This window comes from Oryzias latipes, chromosome 21, assembly GCF_002234675.1.
Source record: "Oryzias latipes chromosome 21, ASM223467v1".
NCBI classification, from domain to species: domain Eukaryota; kingdom Metazoa; phylum Chordata; class Actinopteri; order Beloniformes; family Adrianichthyidae; genus Oryzias; species Oryzias latipes.
Genome location: NC_019879.2, coordinates 15,489,743 through 15,512,754, shown reverse-complemented (window position 1 = coordinate 15,512,754; position 23,012 = coordinate 15,489,743). Strand labels below are relative to the sequence as shown.

General features: G+C 39.0%; 1 protein-coding gene across 7 annotated transcripts in view; it reads right to left on the bottom strand.

Annotated features, from left to right (window-relative positions):
- Positions 1-23,012, bottom strand: part of gulp1 (GULP, engulfment adaptor PTB domain containing 1) — a 121,548-nt gene that overhangs the window by 56,577 nt on the left and 41,959 nt on the right. The gene's annotated exons all lie outside the window — the stretch shown is intronic.

Sequence of the window (23,012 nt, the reverse complement as noted above, 5' to 3'; positions counted from 1 at the left end):
GTCAGCTACTTTCAGCATTTATTCTTATTACAAACTCCCCGTCACTGAAGGGCTTGCTACACCGGGACATTTCCAAAGCCACAATGTAACTATATTCTGTCACAGCTTAAACATTATAAACATTAAACATATCTGCTGTGCAGCTTAGCCTCGTTGTAGTTGTTGAAGCTTATTGTTGCGCTCCTTGCCGGTAAATTTGTTATCGTTTTTATGATTTGTAACATAGCGACGATTTATGTTGAATTCTTTGAGCCTTGCATTTACCTGCTTGCAAATAAGGCACAGGACTTTATGCAGCCAATGAGGTACCACAAAGTAAGCATTTTTCCATTTAGCTTGAAAGTGCCTTTTCTCCTCGCCAACACATCATTTCTCCTGCTCTGGCTATCTCTCCGAATCCTGCTCTGATTCAATTTCTACTGCCGTCGTCGCGGTGTAGGTACCATAACCGTTCGGCCTGGAACTTCCGTTCCCTTTTGTAACCTAAAGTTATTTTCCCTCATAAATTGTGTATGACAATATTATTTGTAATTTTTATAAAGACATGTTGCCACAATCCGCTTGTTATTCCAGTTTAAGTTCAGCTGTGGCTGAAAATGTTGTCAGCACGGCTAAATGTTGTTCTTCCGGGACCGTTCTGCCAATAATAAAGCACAAAAACTATAAGCAAACATGCATTTAATAATAATTATAACAATAATAATGCACATTTAGAAGACAATCTCGCTTTATGTCAGAGCTGTGTTTGTTTACAACGGACTTCATAATATTTTCTTCTATGGTAGTATCGCAATTTGTCCAGACCAATCACTGTCTGACACGTCATTGGACCAACGGACAGCCAATCACATGATGTGACGTCAGCATTAGTCCCTGGACCTCGAAGGACCCCGAACGGAAGTTCCAGGCCAAACAGTTATGGTACCAACAGCAGTCCTGCCTTTCGCAGAGGCAGTGACAAAGAAAATGTTGTCTGCCCTCTTGTGGCGAAATTAATACACTGTACCTGTACCTGAGTATAATTCCCTTTTTTCCTGCATAAGTCGCCAGAAACCACAAAACTATATTATTCCAAGCAATCTACAGCTGATTTAATAACCGTCAATTAGGATTTATTTGAGGGCCAGGTTTGGGGATTTGGGCTAAAAAAAAGAATACTGGGACTGCTTTGATGATAGGAGTGAGTCTTCTATGAGTGAACACATGTGAGTATTATTTAAACATATTCATTTACGTTTTTGACCAACAATCCAAAGTGGTGGCAGTAAAAAGTTCAAAAGTCAGGAGCCGTTTTTTTATTATTTTTTTAACATGGTTTTGGAAATTTGACTCCAAAAATTATTTAAATGCAGTGAGGTTCAGGATCACCAAACTAGTGAGGAGGAATATAATTAATATATTTCTCATTAAACACAAAAAGGCATAAGAAAAAGTAAATATGTAAACAACATTTAAAAGAACATGCATCCCTGTTTGTGGATGCAAAGTTTAAGCAGAAGACAAAACTTTTTCAACTGAAGAAATTGGTTTCACAAAAAAAAAAAAAAAGTGTTGAGATGAGTTTACAGAGTCGTAAAAATTTCTTCTCTGATATTATTCTAACACCATGGTGCAGATAAGACTTCAAATCTCAAAAAGAATTGCTTGAAACATGCCTGGGGTAAAAAAAAAGAACAAGAATGTGGGTCTTCTGTGTATAAAGTGTCAACTCTGTACACACAATTTCAACTCAATATGCCTGCAGTCTATATAGCAAGTATTGTTTAAGTTCTCCAAACATCTTAAAAGTACATGACACTTAAACTGCTGTTTAAATGTTGACTTATTTGTGTCATTGTTGAGTTATTGTTGTGTTTTTGCGCTTTTATTTATCTAATGTACTCTGAGGCGACCTTGAGTGTCAAGAGAGGCGCCATATAAATCAAATTTATTATTATCATTATTATTGTGCATTGTCACATAGATTGTCTCCTGATCATAAATGTCTAAATATTCTCATTAACATCTGTAGTTTGACTTTAGTTGTGAAGCTTCGTGATGGTTTTTTTGGATTTAGAGATGAGGTGAACTGAAAAAAAGTTAGAATAGTGAAAGTATTTCCACTCACACCCACACTGATATGTTTATTCCTTTGGGTTGCCTGGGTAAGAACTGGTGCAATTACCAGTCTACAATCATCACTCTCTTTTATGATGCTTTTTACCTATATAGGATACACTACAGGCTCTATGAGTGGAGACTGTCTACTTCTGCCAGTAGCAACATCCCCCTTCACACTGTTACTCTGCCAAAAAAATAAAACCTGACATCATACCATTTTTTTACAATGACAACATTGACACAGCAGGCTGACCGATCACAGAGACACATTGTACGACCAGCAACGTTCTGCTTCTCAGCATAAACGTAGGATCAGGAAGACAGAGTATTAAGGATGTACTTAAAAGAAATTTAAATTAGGTTCTAATGGTCGACCTGCAGGTACCGGCTCTTAATGGGAATTAAAACTGTAAATGGATGTGTTGCTTTTAAGCCTCTACAGACTGCAGTAGGTTACAAGACAGACATAATCAGCTGCAAAAAAAATTATTTTCACAAGTTTATATGATGATATTTTTTTTAAAGAAGACAAGCTTTATGCCACTTTTATTCCAATTTGATAAAAAAATCATGAACTCTCCAACAAGACTGAATATTAAAATGTTTCATATAAAAAGAACATTTAGCTACCTACTAGATAAAAGTGACTCTACTGTCTGAAAAAAATGCAAAGCTGAGGACGGTTGCTCTCGCGAAAAAACATCTAGAAAAAGATTTTTTTATTATGTTAAGATCCTTCTAATTCGTTAAGTTAAAAAATCAAATGTGGAAAAGACCTAGTACAGCTGAGCTTCAAAATCCTCTATTAAAACAAATAGGATGTGATTTATTAACTTTTTGTTAATAATGCGTCAAAAAACAGCAATCAGAGGTTGATGCTTTGGCGTGCAGGAAGAATACTAACTTGGATATTTTAAAATCTGATTAGAGGAAGTTTCACATTAAAGATTAGTCATAGATCAAAACTTTCTTTTAAAGCATTGCAGGCAACAGCAGATTTAATCAATTGATGTCAACCTTCAACTTTCCTTCTAAAGAAATAATTAAAAGACCTTGAATGTCAGGTGTCTGCGGCTTTGGAAATCTAAACCTTTAAGATCTAAACCAAGATGCAACAAAGCAAAAAGAACTAAATCAAGGTGAAAAGAGTCCTTAAAAACAGAATACGACAACAACTAAAATCAACAGTCTCCACAAACTCTGCGATAAATAACATTAAACTGTAAGAGGTAAAGTGACTAAATTAGAACATGGCGAGGTCATGACACAAAGAAAACAAAAAGAAGATCTAAGCACAAAAACATGATGGAAAAATTAGGTAGTTGTAAGAATGAAGATCCTCACAAAAAGACCTTGAAGGTGAAAAGTCAAAAGGGCTGCAACAGTGGCCTTGATGGGAAACCAGAGGAGAAAAGATTCTTCCTCGTGTCTGAGCGTTTTATAGTCTACATCAAAAGATATTTAACAAAGTGATAATGGGAGCTATGAAACATTGTACATGCAAGTCTCTGAATGATGCGGATTTAAGAAAAAGGTCTCGACTCACAATAAGTTCGGGATATTGTGAAATGCTCAGTGGATGTCATATACACAGTGTTTGTTCCACTTAACAGGGTAGAGAGGCAGTTGTATTGGGGTGATACACACACAACTCATTATGTGATTTCCACACAATTGTCCCACTGTGTACATACTTACTTACTTATTTGAGCCAAACCAAAAAAAATCTAAAAGAAAATGAGTGAAAGACTGCTACCATGACCAGTATCTACAGACCTCTGCACTCAGGCATTGTCTTGTGAATGTCAGACAGCTGCAGCTTATTTACCAGATGTGAGAGTTTCTAAACAATTAATTTGCAGCTGACTTAACAGCTTTGACTTGAATGCCAGACAATCGTTGCGTGTGACTCCACTGACACTAAGCAGCTCAAAGCAGTATACCATTTAAAACAAAACAAAAAACACATATTACAATAAAGACCCAACCCACCCTTCCCTCCATTAAAATATATTACACATGACCCCCACACACAATGAATACTTATAAAAGTAACGTAATTTCCGGATTATAAGCCGCTACTTTTGTCACAGGCTTTCAACCCTGCGGCTTATTCAATGATGCGGCTAATTTATGCATTTTTGTCTTTTTTTTCCAATGCATTTTTGCTAAAGGCCAATAGCGGTGCTCAAGCAGAAAGGGTAAGAGGTAGACGGGGAATACGGTATATGTGTCGAGGAAGAAGCAAGTTTAACGTAATATCCTGCTTTGTGAATGGATAGCATGAACAGACCCTCGTCATGGAAAATGCAAGAAGAAATGCATTTTGGAATAGAGCTGTGACGTACGCGGTGATGAAGCAGCAGGAGTTATGGTGTCGCGGTTTGGTAAGATCATCTCTCTCTTGTCTTCAGAACCAATGATTAAAATTTCAGGTTTGTCCTGGCTAAGCTGTAAGAGGTTTTCTGCCATCCATGACTTTATATCTAAGATACAATTTAAAAGAGTGTTTATAGATTCAAGGTCATCAGGAGACACAGCAATGTAAAACTGTGCATCATCAGCATAGCTGTGAAAGTCAATGACGTGTCTCCTGATGACATCCCCAAGAGGCAACATATACAAGGTAAAAAGTCTAGGACCTAAAATTGACCCTTGGGAAACACCACAGCTTATTTCATGCATGCATCCATACTTGCATTAAAGTGTTGATTTGTAAGATAAGAATACAACCACCAAAACATTTCCAGAGAGGCCCACTTGACTCCTAAGTCTGTCTAATAAAATCTGATGATCGACTGCAGGGGTGGTTAACACGCGGCTCTTGAGCCAATAACCATGCTCCAGGGTAGTCGCTGTGTTAACTCTGGCTATGCTGCATTTGATGTGTGTTTTGAGAGTGGACACTTTCCTCTAAATAAACACAAGAACAATACTTGCTGTTGTATTGTAAGAAGAGGAGTGTGTAATTGGAAATAATATGGCTTAAATTGTGTGTTTGTGTGTATGTCTGGCAGGTCAGTGTATGGTGTGGCTCTTTGACTATCACAGTTAAAAATTTCAGCTCTTTGTGTCAAACGTGTTCGCCACCCCTGATCTACTGTATCAAAAGCGACACTAAGATATAGCAGCACCAGAATAGAAAGTTTCTGAGTCATAATTTATTCTAAGATAATTATTGATAATCAAAAGAGCAGTCTACTATGGTTTGTCCTAAAACCAGACTGATGTTTGTTTGTTTTTTAAGTTTTTTGAAGAAAAGCTCATGAAGTTGAGTAGGGACACTTTTTTTCGATACAGGTCTATAGTTATCCAGAGTACTTGGCTCTACGTGACTCTTCTTCAGAAGGGGCCTCACCACTGCTGTTTTACAGGCAGAGGGGAGACACCTGTCTGAAGAGAGCAGTTTACTATATTTAAAAGCTCTGACTCAAAGAATCCATCAAATGTTTTAAAAAGTGAAGTGGGAATGGGATTTAAAAGGCAGGTTGTAGTGTTTAATTGGGATAAAACTCGACCAAGCACCTTCGCATCAACCAGGACAAAACGCCCCAGTGTTTCTACTGGTAAAACAGTGCTGGTGATCTATAAAAAACAATGTATTGCATAGTTGAAATTAGGTCTGCACGAAATGAGGAAAACTTTTCCGGCTGCTTCAGAGTCAGCTGATACCATTTCTCCATGCAGAGGCACAAACCTTGGTTATAGCGATTTAGGAACTGTTAGAATCAGCTTTTGCTCGCTGTTGACTGTTCTCTAGTAGCCGGGAATTAAGCTGATGGGCCGGCGTGCTCTTCATCTCCAACCCCCATTCCTTAGAAATTCATGCAGCACCTTTCTCGGACGCAAAAGTGTCATTCGAGGATCTTAAGTTGTCTGAGCTTTTGTGATGAACCGTAGGGGTCACATGACCAAAAATAAATCTCCAAATACTCAAAACCACGAATAGTAAAAAGTGAATATGCGGGGAACACTGTATTTTATTAAAATTTAGACCAAATAGGAAAAGGACTCCTGTTATGTTGCGGGTCAAATTGACCCATTTTAAAGTTTGAACATCTAGGAAAAAAGGTTAAAAGTATTTTTTCAGCATGAAACTACTTCTGCTTGCCCTAATTAGTGTAATCAACATATTTTATGAAAATGGTTCATCTCACATATTTGCAACCCCCCCCCCCCCCCCCCGCATGTTTACATCACATAGATAGTGTTTGGGTCAATTTGACCCGGCAGTCAAACTGGAGATACAAGGATGTCCTATTATTATTAGCATTCCTTTATTTGCAGCTGTGAGACATATTTCACCCCAATCACACACATACACACAGGTGCATAGGTGTTGTGAATTTTGACAGGAACCATTTATGTTCTCGCTGGAAAACTCAACCCACATTCAGTGGACACTCAACAGGAGAGGGGCAAACATATAAAAGATTCTCTGCATGGGAGTCCTTCCAACATTACAGTCTGTCAGGCAGACCTTTAGAAAATGAGCAGCAGAAGCAGAAATATGACGGCTCGGCTCTATTTGTATAGCCCAAATACACAACAACAGTCGTCTCGATGGGCTTCCTATCGGTAATTGAAAAAATAAAACATAACATCAAAACACACTCATGAATACATAGAATTCATTAGGAAAATACTAAATTGAACTAACAGACTAAACTAAACTGGACATTCCTGCCCTTAGATCGGGAGTTTTTCCTTACCGCGAAGGGGGCTTCCCGGTAAGGAAAAACTCCTCAAAAAAAACAGATTCCGGAAAAAACAAAGAAACCTCAGGGGTGTACACATGAAGGAGGGATCCTCCCCCAGGACTGACAGGCTATTTACCAGAACTCATAGAGAAGAATTTACTTATCTAACTCTACAACTACATATTTAAAGTCCAGCAGATGAGCTTAATCCAAATGGAGTTGGGAGGATGGCCAGGGGCGCAATTCGAGCCGGAGACAGGATCCAGGTCAAGATAAGCATGACCTGTGCGAAATGTGCAAAATTAATTTGCACAAAGCACAGTGTGATGATTGGTCACTCATGTGCTGTGTACATGTACAGACACACACATAACTTCATATTGTAAAAGTAATACAGTAGTGTATATTTTTAAGAAAAATTAGTGAATTATCTCATAATTGAACCGCTACCTGTTAGAGGTAAGGAACACCATTTCACTAAGTTTTGATAGAATAATTAGTAATGGAGTTATTAATGAAATATTCACACTGCTTGTTAGGATTTTTTGGGTTTCAGATATCTTTTAATTAATTAAACATGCAGCGGGTCAAATTGACCCAGGAACATCATCTCTGTTCCTCACAAATGAACATAACAGGAGGGTTAACTTTTTGTGAGAAGTGTAATTAGGTTGCCGTTAACTCAGACTGCTGCCAAAGTTATGACATTCAAGTTAACCTTCAAAAATCACAGCAGAAAAAAGCCTTTTGGGGTTTTCTACCATACATAAAGAAATATTTAAGACAAATATAAACTGTCGTGAGGAACCAAAACCAGTATGTGCACTCTAAAAAAAAAAGTGTTGTAATGAAAAACTGATACATTGACACGCAAACAGCTCATTTTTAGATGAACGGTAATCTCTGAATCTCAGGAATCCCTTTCTCCAACTGAAAAGTGAGCAGCTTCTTTCATGGCTATGCCAGTCACAGTATAGAAACCCAAGAAAAATCCTGGGAGATAAAATGTCCGACTTTGACTCAAATTCACTCCTGCAACCACAGCAACACTTCCAGATAATAAGATGTTGAATGTAGTGAAAAAACTCCATTCATTTTCCCTCGTTGACTGTGATGTGTGCGTTTCTGTGCTGGCTCTCTGACTGCAGCCGTCCGCTGGCAGGAGCACATTTACACCCGCTGCCGTCTTTTCTTGTTTGCTCGACCAGGGAGCAGTGAGGCTAAAAGCAGAGTCCTTTCATGTCCGAAACTTCCTCAGAAACATTCACCTCTGGCAGGGTTTCACTGCAACTTAGATGTTCATCAGAGTGAGTCTGCTGTCTTCAGCTCTGCTTTCACTGCTGGTTTTTAAACAAAATATGGCAATAAAGGTTTAAAGAAAAAACAACCTTCCCTCTGCTGCTTTGATTAACTCGTACAGAGCCACATTTTCGGACATTTTAAATGCACACACAGACAAATGTGTGTCTTATAAGAGTTGTGTTCCTAATACTTGCGCTGAATTACAACAGCAGAGTTGTAGTTCCAGTGTTTTCATTCTTTCGACTACCATTCAGTAATAACTCTTCCAACGTTTACACAATTAGCATTACTCCAGTAGATTCTAAAGCTGAGAAAAGAAGCCTTGCGCTTATATGAAAGACTTTACAGTAGAGAGGTTTTTCCGTAATCAATGTAACTCAGATGATTTATGGCTTGTGATGGATCGAGCGGCCAAGGAGGACAACAGAAGTTTATCAAAAATGAAAATTTTAATTTTCTCAAAAAATGTAAAAAGATGAACAAACTGGGCCCGTAAAAGAGGTCAACAGAAACATAATTAACTCAGGCAATAACTTTAACTTAACCAACTGAACAGACCAAGTAACAGAAACAAACTGACCTCCCAAAGACACAACAGGGGAACATATATAGTGGCTGATCAGACCACTTGAGAAACATGGGGGGAGCTAACATGACTACAAAAGACATTTAACAAGGACTATAAAGACAAGACTAAACACAACACTTGGTCTCCTAGTGGAAGAGAAAAACATCAAAAGCTGAACAAAATGAATAATGACCAACAGAAGCAAAGCAAATAAGCATTAAATAAGTCCATTGGTTTCTCCCCTGGAGGCTTCAGTAGATGGTGCCTTCCTAATTGCCTGGCTGGAGTATTTAAAGGCTGTGAAGACTTGAGCTCCTCCTTTGCCAGTCCTCACAGCACAGCTCCAGGAGCAGAACCTCAGCCACACCCGTAGCGACCAGTAGCCCCCTCAGCACTGGCAACTCAAAAACAGGTGACATTAATTAAACAAACCAAAATAAGTAAACTAAACAAGTGTCCATGTGCTAGAAATTATTGAAAATAGATAATGAATGTATATTTTAACTCAAAGAAATGTGTGCATTTATTCAAGAATAGAGAATCTGAAATAATAAAATTAAAAAGAAAGTGTGCAATGCTGAAGGGAGGTTACCGCCATGTTGTTTGTGGGTGTGGCAGGGTATGCTGCCATCACATGGCTATACGACTTTTTTAAAACAAATTTAGAACTTTACTTCAGTAATGTGTTGCATAGCTATTTTCTTAGCATCAGAATCACGTTGATCGTGTAAATGATCTAGTGCTTTGTTCACACCGGACATGTGATGCACATTCTAGAGCTCGTATTTAGCCGACGTTATTCACACTGGAAGAAATTTGGGAAGGAATTCTTCTTTTTCTTTTTCTACTGTTAAGTAGCGCATGTCTGCCACCTACAGTTGGAAGAGGCTTGATGTGAAATGTCAAAGCAGTGTATATCTCGTGAATTGTGCTCCAGGCACACAAGCAATTATTTATTTCTGCTCATGATTCATTTTTAAATGGTTTGCACTTTTGTGGATGAAGAGAATCCATCTATATCACTACCAAATCAGAGTTCCTGATTGGTCAAAGTTTGACCTTGTTTAACTTTCAACCCGTGCGCTCAATGGACAGTAGAGAGCCCAAACTAGTCCTAACCTGCGCAGCGATGCATGACCATAAAGGTTTTAAATCGGAAGCCTGAAATATGCATATATGCACATTCAGATAGACTTTTCAGTAAAAGTGGTTGCTTGAACAGATGTTGCCGTGGTTGGTGTGAACATACAGTAGCTAAGGAATTACTGTAGGTGACAGAGCCTGTGTTATTCAGGTGTTGCCAGCGATATCTCCAGTGTTAAAAGGAATCTGGTAAAAGAGGCATCAATCTACAATTTATATTAATTAAATTAGCAAAATGAATAAAATTGCTACAAGAAAAGTCTTGATGAAAACTAAATGTGACTGCTTAGCTAAGACAAACCTCTTAGAGTTGTTTGATTAGTCCTTGATAGGAATTTCAAGTTTTCTTAGCAAATATTTACAGTAAAATCAAATCATGATTCAAAACAGTAATGAGAATGAATACATAATATTTACAAAAAGTTTTTATGAAAGAACCACCAATGTACTAAATGCAACAAGGCTATAAAAACTTCCAGACAGCTCTACTTTGAAAAAACCTGTGACACAAAACTAAAAACAATCTAGAAAAAAAACACTGTTTATATGCTCTTAATGCTCCCTTACACAATAAATGTGTTAAATAAATTTCACAGGATTGATTTCTTTACGCTTAACTCACAAGATTGTAACGGTTTCAGTTTCTTTGCCTTTGTATTTTGGTTCTTTGTTGTTCTGTATTGGTTTGTGTTCACTTCCTGTTTTATTTTGTAAGGTTTCCTGTTTTGTTGTCTCGAGTTTAGCTTTTGGTTCCCATCTATGATTGTTTCCACCTGTATCTCGTTGTCTGTATGTATTTAAGTCTCGTCTTTCCCTTCCTCCTATGCTGTCCCATAGGTTAATGTTCCCTTAGTTCTTGTGAGTTTGTAAGATTTCAAATTTCGAATTTGACTGCCTGACGCAGTGGTTTTTGTTTTGTAGTTTTGGTTTATGTTATTTAAGCCCCTGTTTCCCTGCAACCTCCTGCCTCCTCATCCTCTCTGCGCCTGGGTACGTCCTCAACCTTCTCTCCTAACAAAGATACAAACCGATGGAAGGTGATACTGAACAGCTGCTGGAGGTAAGGCAGAGTGGGTATGTGTGTGTTGAGTGGGAAACATCAGGAACATATTGCTACACCACTTTGCTTTTGATTTTCTCCTCCGGAAGCTCTGAGTCCATGTTTTGACATCTCATTGTTCACATATCAGGTCTAAGGTTCATGAACCCCAGGATATACTTTCATTGTTTTTTTTTATTGTCTAAAGAGAACAAAATGGATGGATGGATGGATGGATGGATGGAAGGAAGGAAACTTTATTAATCTCCCAAGGGAGAAATCCAGGTGTCAAGCAGCAAAACAGACACAAACACACACAATTAATAATAAAATAAAATTCAATATATATATATATATATATATATATATATATATATATATATATATATAAAATATATATTCAATATATATATATAATATAAACATATATAATGTTTATTATATACATTATTCAAGTAGGTCCTGACATCAGGTCATAAATCTACAAATGATTCCATCTTCCAGGCTATGCTAAGTGTTTGAGATGAGGATAGGTAAAAGAGACAGCCCATCCTGCCAAGAATACATTTCAGATTAATGACTCCCTCAATCCAAACTTCTTTCAACACACAGAAAAAGCCCCCTAGTTTATGTTTACATGCAGACACTTGACTGTGAGAAAGAACTGTACCGAATAGAAACAGAATGACTTCTACAACACTAACATTGTCAAACTCAACAAAAAAACAGAAAAGTTGATTGATAGTAAAATAAAAGCACAAAAAGTACAAATTTATAACCCAAGAAAAATTGGAAGAAAAAAGTTGGTGTGTGTGCTGTGTAGCTGTCGGAGGTTATGCTGGGGGATAAGAATGGCTGCAACCAGTAAGGGAAGCAATGCAGTGTGCAACTACCAATTTTTTAGAGCAAAACTCCTCAAACAGTTCTCCTTCATAAGTCTTTAGTTAAAGGTCTCCAAAAATGTCTGCTTTAGGCACAGTATTAGTTTATGAATTCACTTCAACTTTCTCTTGTTTACTCACAGTGTCGGAACGCCTCGTACAAGGATTTAATTTTCTTGAACCGGGAATTATTGATTTGGCTGTAAGTGCCATAATTAGAGTTGGGTTTGATTTTGTGGCGTGAGCTTTGACGGAGAAACCAAGCAAAACTGAACAGAAGCCCGCATACATGCAGGACATGGACACAAAAAACACTGTTAAGTCAACAACCAAAAATTAAAAATGTATGCAAATAAACCGGACTAAAGACGTAGAGAAAAAGCTAGATATACATAGGGAAAAGGAAAACAAAATACATCAGAGGGAGATCTTGCAAACTACAGTGACATGCCTACTGTACATTTACACAAAAAAGGAAGAAGAAAAGCCTTTCATTACTTACACACTCTCCATGGTCCTTTAAAAAACTGAATATGACTCTTTAAAGGGGATCTCTTAGAGCACATAAAAGTAAACAGCAGAGAGCTGTGCCTGATAAGAAGTAGATATTACTTTTTAAATGTCAAACACCTGCAGAGATTATTCATATTCAACTGAGCTTCTCCCTTAACCATTCTGACACACTCGTAAGTCTTAAAGAAGGATCCGAGCACTTATGCACCAAATCCACCTGAATAACCTTTAATCTAAACCCCTGTTCCTGCGCGATAACACATTCCCCACCTAGAACACAAGATTTGAACTCATTTGAAAAATATCTACTTTACAGACCGAAACCTTTTGGAATGTAAGAACCACGCACTGCAGTATTTAACTGAATGTTTTATGGATTTGCCAGGTCATGTTAACCCTCATGGACTGAATGAGAGGAAGATAAGTTTTTTGAAAAAACTATCAAACAAAATAATTTCTTTTAGGAGTATAAGACAGATGGTGCAGGCCACAAAACTCCACACCACATAACCTTGTAAAAAAAAAAGAAATTATTTGATTTTTTTTTTTTTCAAATTCCAAAACAAAAACAAGCTAAAAACAAAACAGACTTGGAAAAACTGAATGTTGGGACTAACTAGAGAAGTGTTCCTCTCTTCTGAAAAACTGGGCACAGAGAGATCTTTCCAATTTTGGTAGAATTCTCATCAACAAAATTGAAAGCCTATCAAGAGTTATATTTCTGGCCAATTCTAGAAGTGTAGAAATAAAAAATAAAAATTGGTGTGTATATATTCATATCTAGGGGGAATCAGACTTGAAATATCAGATTGGGCAACTATACTTTAGGACTTAAACACTGTCCATATAACCTAACATGACAAAATCAAATGTAAAAGGATTTATGCTAAAGTAACAAGCAAACATATATTTTCTATGCAACTGTAATTGTCACTTTAAAAAGTTATAAATAAATACATGAGTTATTTAACATTAAGGAGTAGTTACATTTATTTTTCATTACATTTAGTTACATGTATAAGTTACATCTGGCCCTTTGAGGACAACCACTATGCTGATGTGGCCTCGGTGAAAATGAGTTTGACACCCCTGCTTTAAGAAATACGAAAATGGAGGCCTACAAGCTATAGAATTTAACAGACTTAATGGCACCTTAAAAATAAACTGGTTAAAATTATTTATTAAAAATCAAAACTTTATTTGGTTCATTATTCCTAATAAAATATTTTCCAACCTAGGAGGGATCACATTTTTACTCAGTTGTGATTTTGACAGTAAGAAACCTCCAATTTAACTCATATTTTCATCAGCAAGTTCTTCTGTATTGGAAACTTATTGATAAACATAATTACAGTCCACAAATCCCTGTTTGTTCCAAAATGGTTTGAAAATGGAATTTGGTCCTTAATGCAATGACATTAAGCAATGACAATGCTACTCTTGCGTCTTTTAATGATTTCACAGCTAAATATGGTTCACTTACAAATAGAAAAGATTTTGAAACAATTATTAAGGCCATCCCTCAAAATGTTGTAAAATCGGTTTCTGATCTGTTTCATGATGTCATTATAGACATACTACTGTCCCCAAGCTTCTGATTAATGGACAATATTTCAACTGCCAAACTTCCCAACCATCAAATCAGAGAATATTTTAACGAAACGTCCTTTCCCTACATCTCAAATCCAAATTATATAACCCAGTATTTTAATCATTCAGAAAATAAACAAATATGAACTAAATATTTACAACTTCCTATTCCTCCTAAAGCCAAGGAAGTCCAGTTTAAAACCTTTCAGGTATATAATTATTCCTTAATTCCATAAAAATTTTTCTTTTTGCAATGATGACATTGAAACGACTGAGCAACTTTTCTTTGAATGTTTTTACTCTAATGTGTTTTGGGCTAATATACATTATTGGCTTTTCCCCAAGATCCCATGTTTAGCAGACTTTTCTATTAAGGATATAAATTTTGGGTTTATTTTACAAAAACAAAAACACAGAATTTTAAATGTTACATCTATTTTGGGTAAATTCTATATACATGAATGTCGATTCCTTAACCATATTTTTTACATTTCATAAAGAACTCTGCTCTTTTTTTTCATCTGTAAACTTGCTATGGAACTTCAAAATATCATATGTAACTTGCAGCTTTTTGATAACCCCCAAGTTATTTATCATTACAATGCCCATGTAACCCCTTTATTTTATTTTATTTTAATCTTTTTTTTAAAGTTTGTATTTTTCTGTACTGTTGTATTTTTTTATATCAACTCCTTTTAATATTGTTTACATTTTTATATACCTGTTGTAATTGTAACTTGTTGAATTCTTTTACAACTGCCACAGTACTTCACAAAACCTTCGTCCTAAAGGATTTTTTCGTCACCCATCGACTGGATTTCCTTTATGTAACTGAAACTTGGATCTCTGGAGACGATAGTAGCGCTTTCACTGAACTTTTACCACCGGATTGCTCATATTTTAGCGCTCCTAGATTGTCTGGTCGAGGAGGGGGTGTGGCCACCGTCTACAGCAGTGTTTTTCAACCTTTTTTGAGCCACACGGCACACCAGCATCCCAAAAAAAAAAAAAAAAGCAGAAACTCATAGTCTGTTTTGATCTACTTAATGAGGGCAATTTTCCACGGCACACTTGACCATCTCCCACGGCACACTAGTGTGCCGCGGCACACTGGTTGAAAAACACTGGTCTACAGGACCAGCTACAACTGTAAACAGGTGATTTTAACAAAGACCTACTCTAGTTTTGAGGCAAGCGTCTATAAACTAGACCCTGCTCTCTCAATGTTTTGTGCTGTTATATACAGACCGCCAAAATACAACAAGGACTTCATTGATGATTTCACTGTGTTCTTGGCTGGAATAATGCCAAAATATGACAGAATTTTGATAGTTGGGGATTTTAATATTCATGTCTGCTGTCCTGATAAATCACTGGCCAGTGTCATGATTTGAATTTGTTGTCTTGTTTTTGGTCCCTGTTTCTGTTTCCTGTTCTATTTTGAAAGTCTCCTGTCTTGTCTGTTTTCTTGAGTTTTACTTCCTTTGGTCCCCATCAGCCCTGATCGTGTCCACCTGTGTCTTGTCTACCCTGTCTGTATTTAAGTCTCGTCTCTGCCTTCCTCCTGTGCTGGTCCATTAACTCAGTCTTGGTGTTCATGTCTTGCTGTCAAGTCTCTTGTTCCTCGCCACGCCACAGTGAGTTTTCGTTTGGGTTTTGTCATCCTGCTCTGCAGCGCTTTTGTTTGTTCTTTTTGTGCATTAAAACCCACTAGCCCTGATCCTCATGCCTCTGCCTCTGCGTCTGGGTCCATCCGGCTCTCGAGCCACCCCTCACCATGACAGCCAGAGACTTTTTGAATCTTATCAACTCTTTTAATCTTGTTCAACTTGTGTCTGCCCCTACGCAAGAACATGGTCACACACTTGACTTAATTTTAACCCATGGCTTAACAACTTTTGACCTTGAAATCTGTGATGCTGTGTTTTCTGACCACATGCCTGTTTTGTTTAATGTGCAGCTGCCATGTCACACAGTTAAACCTCCAGCCCCTGTTTTATGCAGTCGCACTATTAACTCCCATACGGCCGCTCAATTCTCTGCAGCTTTTAACTCTACCATCATTTTACCAGAATATCAGAGCTGCAATTCAGATGTTGAGAACATGTCATCCTGCTTATATTCAACCTGTCAAACTGTTTTAGACAATGTAGCTCCGCTAAAAACAAGGCTCTCCAGGTTGAGGTCTGAGCCCTGGCTAGATGAGACCACTCGTGCCGTCAGGCGAGAGTGCAGGAGAGGCGAGCGGAAATGGAAGAAAGACCGGCTGCAAGTTTCCTTCCAGTTGTTGAGAGGCAGCTGGCGATCTTATAAAAAGACCATGAAGGCTGCTAAAACTAAACATTTTTCAGACATTATTGCAAGTAACCAGCACAATCCTCGGGTTTTATTTAAAACCATTAACTCTGTTTTAAATGTTCCACAACCGGTCTCTCTTGAGAACTCAACTAAGGTTTGTGAGATGTTTGTGACCTTTTTTATTGATAAAATCAAGAACAATAGGACAATAGACGCTTTTTCCCCTGCTCCTGCCGCTTCCTGCTTTATTTGCTTTATTTGCTTTTTAATCATTTAATTAATCATTTTTAATTATTTTACCTCATCCACAACTCCTGGAATATCAGACTGGTCATCCTTTTTTGTGACTTCCATCTATACAAATCAATATTTTTACGTCTGACAAGCCAGCGACATGTCCGGAGGAGGAAGAAAAACAAACCCCCACTGTGAACGCTGTCGGATCTACCAACAAGAAATAAAAGAGCTACAAACACGGATATTTAGCTTGGAAACTGAAAATGGACTTCACAAGACCCTTCCAGTGACATCGGGTGGTAAGAAGCCCACTCTTACTACAAATGAGAAGAATAACAGTGACATAGACCTGAGTGATGTTGTGTCTTTTCCGAAACTTTGTGCGGAGGAACTCTGTGTTAAGCCAAAGCGAAAAGATGACAAAACATCCGAAATAAAGCTCACAAACAGATTTTTACCCCTAACACAATGTGAAGTTAAAGAACAAAGTGAAATTGGACCACAGAAGAGGAGTCATAATGTTGGCAACAAAGCACAAGCAGAAAGAAAATCTGTGCCAAACGTCAAGGTCAGAGATACGCTGCTGCTTGGAGATGGCGCTATCAGTGGAGTCAGCCACAGAAGAATGCAAACTTTATGTTGCCCAAGTTCTACTGTTCCAGTGATTACAGGACTCTTATCTAAAGTCTTGTACCAAGGAGTTAAACGAGTAATCATCCATGTAGGTGCTGTCGATATCAAAAAAAGAACAATCTGAACGTCTGAAAAAAGACTTCATCAAGTTATTTGAAGAGATCGACAAAGTAGAGGTTGAAGCATTCATCAGTGGACCTCTTCCTAACATCGATGGGGTGTCACTCAAGTTCAGCCGTCTGTTTCAGCTGAACAATTGGCTCTCCAGAGAGTGTGCTTCCAGAGGATTCCATTACATTGAGAACTTCAATACATTCTGGAAACGAAAGGACCTATTCATGGGAAGAGGCCCACACCTGAACAGAGGTGGAGCAAGAGAGTTAGTTAAGAACCTCCTCCACGCTCTGGGGCATAGAGGCCAAGGCCCTGAAAAGGCAGTAAGGAAGGACCGAGCCAGTGTCCCAGGAACCACAGCACAACGGCAACAACAACTACCTCCACCACCACCATCGGTCAAAGACTTGGATCCGGCAGCACCAGCACCACAACCACCTCCATCTAAGGACTCAGCTGCACCAGCATCACAACAACCACCGCCAGCTAAGGACCCAACCACAGAACCACAACAACAGCCACCAGATTTGGCCCCAGAAATACCACCATCTGACCAGCTCTGGACACCCCCTGCTACATCTACTCCCAGTGAAGACTCACTTTCCTTTTCGTCCCCCCCACTTTCACCTATGGCCCTACCTAGCCATTTTGATAGCCTCATTAAGTCAGGAATTAAGATGGCTCCCCTAACACCTGTGAGCCTCACACCACACAGGAGCTCTCCTACCCCTCCAGCGCCCCCTCCTCATCCTTCACCCAAAGTCCCTCCAACACGTCCTTCATCCAAAGCCCCTCCAACACGCCCCCTCCGTCGTTCACCCAAATCCCGTCCAGCTCCCGCTCCTCCTGGTCCATCACCCAAACTACCCTCAACTCGACCTCCCCTGCGCGCCTCTAGACGTGCTATCCCCCAGAGCTAGGATGAAACGGGCCCCCAGTGTCCTAGGAAAGGTTATGTCAAACTGGGGCCCTGTGATGAACAGCTTCCTTCTGGTGCTATACCTGTAGTTGCACCACGTAGAATGCAAAAAAGGGCAGTTAGACTGTCCAATCACAGAAATCTAGTTGATATCCCTTGCAAGAAGGTTTTGACCAGTCCCAAGGAAACTAATCTCAAACTTGCTGCACTCAATGTCAGATCTTTATGCAACAAATCATTTTTAATCAATAATCTTATCTCTTCTTTTAATCTTGATTTTATGTTGATGAAATGCTGAATTCTGTTACTTCTAGCATCTTGAATGTTCTGGATGCCATTGCCCCTATGAAGGTTAAATTGAGAAAACATAGACAGAAAGCTCCCTGGAGGAACGATGATCTGGTCAGGGCACAGAAACAACAGTGCCGCAGAGCTGAGCGAAAGTGGCGCAAGTCAAAACTCCAGGTTCATTATGAAATGTATAAGGGGGAGTTGTACGCTTACAACCAGATATTATGCAGAACAAGGGAAAGGTACTTCTCTGAAATCATTGGAAGTTGCAGCAGCAACTCTCGTGTCCTGTTCACAACAGTAAACAGATTAACTAACCCTCCAACCCAGCTACCAATAGAACTGGTTTGCACACCTAAATGTAATGAGTTTGCTGTATTCTTTAATGACAAGGTTCAGGGCATTAAAAAAGCCATCAACTCCACAACACATATAACTATCGAACGGCCACCTACTCACTCTAAGCTGACTCACTTTATACCTGTCACTGACCAAACTGTCCAAGAGACCATCACCCGTCTGAGCTCGTCTACATGCTGCCTTGATGTGTTACCCACTAGATTTCTAAAGTCTGTCCTGAACAGTGTGTTGCCATCAATTACTCAAATAGTTAACATGTCTCTTCAATCTGGAATATTTCCAGAGGCCTTAAAAACTGCAGTCATTAAACCTCTCCTGAAGAAGAGCGGTCTTGATCCCACTGTACTGAATAATTACAGACCTATCTCTAATCTGCCATTTTTAGGAAAAGTCCTTGAAAAAGTTGTCTACCAACAGCTCACTGATTTTTTCTTATCAAACAATTCATTTGATGTTTTCCAGTCAGGTTTTAGACCCCATCATAGCACAGAAACTGCTCTTATCAAGGTAACCAACGACATCCGCCTGAACACTGATGATGGCAAAGTCTCTGTCTTAATCCTGCTAGACCTGAGTGCTGCCTTTGATACTGTTGATCATGGGATCCTTATGCACAGACTCCAAGACTGGGTTGGCATCTTTGGATCTGCCCTAAGTTGGCTCAAGTCTTATCTAGAAGACAGGAAATATTTTGTTGAAATTGGGAGTTGTGTCTCAGACTACATGGCCTTGACTTGTGGTGTGCCCCAGGGATCGATCCTGGGACCCCTTCTGTTCAACCTCTACATGCTGCCACTAGGGCAGTTAATACGCAGTAATAACATATCTTATCACAACTATGAAGATGATACTCAGATCTATCACTGACAGCAGGTGAATATGGGCCGGTGGATTCACTCAGCCACTGCCTCCAACAGATCAGTGCGTGGATGCAGAACAACTTTCTCCAGCTAAACTCAAACAAGACCGAAGTTATTATTTTTGGCCCACAGAAACAAAGAGAAAGAGTCAGTAGCTACCTTCATTCTCTGTCTCTTAAACCCTCAAATCAAGTCAGAAATCTAGGGGTAATCATGGACTCTGACCTAAACTTTAACAGCCATATCAAGTCAGTAACATCAGTGGCATTTTACCATCTGAAAAACATTGCCAAAATCAAAAACATAGTGTCAAAGCCAGACCTGGAGATACTTATTCATGCATTTGTCTCCAGTAGGTTAGACTACTGTAACGGCCTGCTCACCGGCCTCTCCAAACGAGCTGTAAAACAGCTTCAGTACATCCAGAATGCTGCTGCTCGAGTCCTGACCAGAACCAGGAAGTATGATCACATTAGTCCTGTGCTCAGGTCTCTGCACTGGCTCCCTGTACCTCAAAGAATAGACTTCAAAGCAGCTCTGCTTGTGTACAAGTCTCTCCATGGCCGAGCACCAAAGTACATCTCTGACATGTTAGTGCCATATGAAGCATCTCGTACTTTGAGGACCTCAGGGGCCGGCCTCCTGTTGATTCCCAGAGTCAAAACTAAACAAGGGGAATCAGCGTTTCAATATTCTGCAGCTAAAATCTGGAACAGCCTCCCTGAAGGCGTAAGACAGGCCTCTTCTGTGTTCATGTTCAAATCTAGACTTAAAACATTTCTGTTTAGCCGTGTATATGACTGAAAGGTCCTATCTGGTCCTATCTACACTTTTCTTTCCTTTCCTTCCTTTATTTTTAAATCAATTTTCAAATTTTTTCTTTTCTTTTAAAGTAAATTTTACGTTGATTATTTCTATGATGTATTGTGATTTTAATGCATTTTTCTGTTTTGTGAAGCACCTTGAATTACTTTGTGTACGAATTGTGCTATACAAATAAACTTGCCTTGCCTTGCCTTGCCTTGCCTTATTAGCCCCCCCTCTTTCAGTCACTCCATCTCCACCTCATGTTCTACTGTTCTCCCCCGGTTTGAGCCTGTCAGTCTGTCTTACTTGGAAAAATTAATTAGTCAGATGAAGCCATCAGGATCTCCCAATGATCCAGTTCCATCTCGTCTTTTTAAAGAAGTGTTTCCCACTCTGGCTCCTTATGTTCTCAGTTTAATTAACAGCAGTTTAATTCACGGGAGTGTGCCCTCCTGCTTCAAACATGCAGTAGTAACACCACTGATTAAAAAGCCTGGCCTGGACTCCTCCATTTTGTCAAACTTTAGACCAATTTCTAAGCTCCCCTTCCTTTCGAAGGTTTTGGGGAAAATTGTGTACTGCCAGTTAACAACGTTTTTAGAGGAGAACAGCATTCTTGAGGTGTTTCAGTCAGGATTTAAACCCCGTCACAGTACCGAGTCTGCGCTATTGAGGGTTTCAAATGACATTTTTCTAGCATCGGATGCCGGTCACCATGTTGTTTTGGTCCTGCTCGATCTGGCAGCTGCATTCGACACAGTTGACCACCAAATCCTTTTGTCTCGCCTGGAAAGCTGGGTGGGTCTTCGAGGTAGTGCTTTAGAATGGCTCAGATCGTACTTAAATGAGAGGAGCTTCTGTGTCCGTCTTGGACGTGCAGAATCCCGTAGAGCAACTTTCACATGTGGCGTACCTCAGGGCTCTGTTCTGGGGCCTCTCCTTTTTTCATTGTACCTGCTTCCACTTGGGTCTATTCTCCGCAAACACGGGATTTCATTCCACCTCTATGCTGATGACAGTCAGATTTACATACCGTTAAAACAGGAAGAAGCATATTCTGCTCACCAGTTATTATAATGTCTTGATAACATTAAGACATGGATGTCATGTAACTTCTTGCACTTAAACCAGGAAAAAACAGAGGTTCTGCTATTTGGTCCAAGTGACGTCTCTAAGGCACATGTCGACTTAGGAGTTTTAAATGATCACCTGAAACAGACAGCAACAAGTCTAGGTGTGAAACTGGATAGCAATTTAACTTTTAATGCTCATATCAACTCAGTGGTGAAATCCAGTTTTTTTCACCTGAGACAACTGGCCAAGGTTAAACCTCTCCTCTCTCGCCATGACTTTGAGATTTTAATCCATGCTTTTATTTCAACACGTTTGGACCACTGTAATGCTCTCTATGTTGGGCTTTCCCAGAAATTACTTGCTCGTTTGCAGTTAGTCCAAAATGCTGCTGCCCGTCTTCTAACTGGTACACGGAAACAAGAACATATCACTACCATTTTAGCATCTCTTCATTGACTCCCAGTTCGCTTACGCATGGATTTTAAAATTCTTCTATTTGTTTTTAAATGCCTCCATGGACTCGCTCCAAAATATGTCTGACCTGATTCAGGTGTACACTCCCCCCCCCCTCCATTAGGTCAACAAATCAGGCACAGCTGGTCGTCTCGAAGACCGGGAGAAAACTGAGAGGTGACCGAGCCTTCTCGGTCTTCGGACCAAAAATCTGGAACGAATTGCCCCTGTACCTCAGACAGATAGACTCACATAGTATTTTTAAATCTGCTCTTAAAACATATTTTTTCACTTTGGCTTTTAACTGAGTTGGAATCCGGACCTATTTTATGTGTTTTATGCTTTATATTTTCATGTGCTTTTATTCATTTTTGTGTTGTTCAGCACTTTGGTGAACCTTGTTCTGTTTAAAGTGCTTCATAAATAAAGTTGAGTTGAGTTGAGTTGAGAATACTTCAAGTTTTTTTTCGATTAAAAAAAAAACAAACATGGCACAGCTCTCACCCTTGTGGGCCTGTTTTACCGTGTCAGAGTTTTGTTACCTGGTGCGGTGCCTTGTCTTTGTAACGTGACAAGGCGCCAGACCACCGCTGCAGTCAAGATTCGGTGATATAGAGCGATAGATACAATAAGAGCCATTTGCTGTTACTTTGTACTTACTAATATTTTTTTCTTGAGTTTTTCAATGAAAAGATTGGTTGAGTATCGGTATCGGCTACAAGAGGCAAGAAAATATCGGTTGTAAAAAGTCATTTTCGTGCATCACTAATAATAATAATGATGCACAATATTCAGCAACCAGCTGTCTAATGTTATGAGGATGCTGCTAAGAAAGTTGCTCAAGCAGTGGATTCAACTTTATATTTTGAAAATACCAGCTTTAATGACTCTTTTTAATCCATTCCACTTTAAAACATGGATGGAGCTGAAGTTGGCTTCTGATTTTTTAGCTTCCATTTTGACAGTTATGGGTTGAGGGAAAATCTATATCACATTTGGATGGTTCCTATATCAGATCTAATTAACAAATGAATTAAAAGCAGCTGCAGATACTTTACTGAAAGCTAAAAATAAAACTCACTTTTGCCTCGTACTGCCATGAAAATATTGTCAGAAATCAAGCTGGTCCG